The following is a 3,321-nucleotide window of genomic DNA, read 5'->3' on the forward strand; positions in this document are numbered from 1 at the left end:
CACTTCTAGATGTCCTAGTATGAAAATAATATGAAAGTTCATTTGGGTAATCCTTGATTGTTCTAAATCTCCAAATTTGTGTCTTATCACCTGTGAAATCTATTTATAAGAAGGCAATAGTAAAGGAAAAAAATATTGGCAATAATTTCAAAAGATTTATTTGGATAATATGTGTCTTCTTTCCAACGCTCATTCCTCAAAAATCATGATTTGGGATTTCAAATTATGATTTTATTTTTTAAAAATTATAAAATTTGACCGATAAGGTTTATACCTTGTAAAAAGACTCATTATTTTAAATTTTTTTAAAAAAAGATTCTTTTTCGGCGTAAAGAGATTGCGTGGAAAGATTATATTAAAGAATAATTAGTTACTACTGTTGTTGACTAGTTAATCTTTATAAAATTATGTGTACGTAAAACTTTGAAATCGCAAACATTTATTATTAAAAGAAACATGAAGATATGTGATTTGTCATTGTCGTGCCTTAGCATATTCTAATATATCTTTTATGAACTATGGCTTGTTCATTTGGTAAGATTATGCAAGAATTGATTTTTTTTAATAGTTTTCACAACTTGTAGAATTTTTAATGTTTATGAAAGAAAAAAAATACAACTTAAGAAATCCAAATTGCATATTCCAACAAAACTTAAACGTGATATCATATGATTTCATATCAAAATTTCAAATTATAATACATTAATATCCTAACTACATTCCCAATTCACACTATTCACAGCAAATGAAAGGCTTAGGTTATATCATAACTTTTTACACACATATTTTTTATTTTATATTTTTTGGTAAAACGAAGATAATACATTAATAGAACTTAATAGAATATGTATTATTACAAAGGAGTGGCATGACAGCTAGTCTGCTAGCTAGAATTATTATCATGGGAGGTTTCATAGTTATTACAAATTCCCAAATTCATTAGAAGCCTTTTCAATTTAACAAAAAGAGTTTCTACTTTATCGATTTCCACCTTGTTAAATACAAACAAAGGCGGAACTGTCATTGCACAAAAGAGTTTTGCTTGTTGCATCCTAGATCCCTCCTTAGCTAATGTATCTGCCACTTGATTTTCTTCTCGAAAGCTATGCTGGATGAAGGATTCCCCAGTTGATGAAGAAATGCCCTGTAATTATTCAAAAAAGCACAAAAAAGGAAGTTGCAAACTACCTCCAACCTTCTTCTTAGCTGTAAGCTTTGCATATTATTTTATCACCAACCTTGGCATAATTAGGTTAATCACAATGAAGAAAAAGATCAATCAATTACCATGGTTGGGCCTACACACACACATATATATATGCATGCATTCCATAGGAAAATATTCAAATGAAACCAAAAGTTTAAGTGAAATTCCCTTGCAAAAGTCAATCACAACAAAAATTAGACCAAGAATGGCTGAAAAAATTGTTGCAGCGCTTGTACTGTTCCTTTAGATCCATTTTCACACTATCTACGATTTTCTTTCCCACTTCCCTTGTTGTATCCATCCTAGCTAAGCTCGTGCAGTTTGAGAAAAAAGAAAATTCTACGAGCCAAATGATGCAGAATTGTACGTGTAGGAGCATCAACAGTCAAGGTTAGAGGGAGATCCAACGCTCAGAGAGATATTTGCGGATCATTATTTTGTTAAGTTGGTTGGTATTAACATAGGAAAAAAATGCATAGCGGACAGAAATGTGTTTTCTTATTCTCAACCTAGGGATAAAGGCGGAGTTATATTAGACACGGGTGTTACAAATATCTATTTGAATAAACAAGCTTTCAATAACTCAAAAACTTGTTTAATCAAATAGGTAGTTGCAGCCCTGTGTCTAATACAACTCTGGCTTCATTCTTAGGTCGAGAAGAAAACACCTTTCTATCCACTAGGCCTTTTCCTCCGATGCTAATCCCAACCAAACTTAACATAATAATGATCGACAAATATATTCGGTCTCCACATTCACCATTAATCCTCCTACACGTTAACTGTTAATGCTCCTACACGTACTACACTACATCATTTGTCTTGTGGAATTTTCTCTACGCTCAAACTACACGAGCTTAGCTTGGATGTATATAATGAGGGAAGTGGGAAAGAAAATATCGTAGACAGTGTAAAAATGGAAAGAAAACTGTACGAGCATTGCAACAACTTTTTCAGTTATTCTTAATCTAATTTTTGTGGTGATTGGCTTTGCAAGGTAATTTCTCTATGGATTTTTGGGTGATCACTTAAATTTTGGTTTGATTTGAATAATTGCCTATATGGAATGCACGCATATATATATATATGAGAGTAACCATGGTAATTAATTGATCTTATATTCGTTGTGATTAACCTAATTATTTAAGTTTGGTGATAAATTAAAGAATATGCAAAAACTTACCATCAAGAAGAAGGTTGGAAGTAGTTTGCTACTTTTTTTGTGCTTCTTGTGCTTCTTGCACTCCACTTATCTTTGACTTTTGAGTAGTTAATCTGAAAAAACAAATTTAAGAATCATCAATCAACAAATGAGCCTAATAATGTCCAATATAATATAGGAGCATTGGCTACTTATTAAATCATGATAAGAACACAAAGTACTAGCCAAGTTTATAAGGGTAAAAAACAAAAATAGCTATTTTTTGGACTGATAACTTAAAAATAGTCCCTATACTGAATAAGAAGTTAATGAAAAATAGCTAATAATATTGTTATGGATTTAAACTTATAAAAGTGATTACTTTTCAACGTATTTTCAAACAGCAATTATTTAAGAAAAAAAAAGGTTTGAAAAGTGAGTAGCTCATACCATGATATAGCCAAACATATAGATAAAGGATGAAAACTGGATTTGGTTGCAGTGAAACTTGCTATGAAAATATGTACATATATATAGGTAAGAAAAGGTGCATTTCATGCAGATTAATTGTGTGGATTTAACTTTAACTTTTAGTGTGTTGTACCTGCCTATATTATGGAGAAGAAAATTGTTGTTTTGCATGGGGAAAAAAAAATTAAACACCATTCTTGTTTGAGTTCATGACATTTGTACATCATTGGTATAAATAATTCTTTTTATACTATCAGGTTATTTAGATAATAACTACTAATAAATCTTTTTAAAATATGAGATTTATAATTTAAAGTAAAAGTAATCTGATAATGATGTAAGAAAATTTTATTATAGCGGTATATAATTTAAACTAAAATTTTATACGTGCTTCCCCACGTTGGATGGTTCTATTCAATTAGGGAAGAAAAAATATTAAATTTAACATTGCCTTTTCTATTTTATAACAAGAAAGTGTTCATTTGTCAAGTAATATTGTACC

At 30.1% G+C, this 3,321-nt stretch overlaps 1 long non-coding RNA gene across 1 annotated transcript; it reads right to left on the minus strand.

The window, feature by feature from the left end:
• Window positions 1–759: 759 nt before the first annotated feature.
• Window positions 760–2,979, minus strand: LOC129893062 (uncharacterized). The gene is made up of 3 exons (XR_008767379.1): window positions 2,799–2,979; window positions 2,391–2,482; window positions 760–1,144 (listed from the first exon to the last, which is right to left on the minus strand). It is a non-coding gene; the product is annotated as an uncharacterized LOC129893062 (long non-coding RNA).
• Window positions 2,980–3,321: the final 342 nt, after the last annotated feature.

Source organism: Solanum dulcamara, chromosome 6 (genome assembly GCF_947179165.1).
Source record: "Solanum dulcamara chromosome 6, daSolDulc1.2, whole genome shotgun sequence".
NCBI lineage: Eukaryota > Viridiplantae > Streptophyta > Magnoliopsida > Solanales > Solanaceae > Solanum > Solanum dulcamara.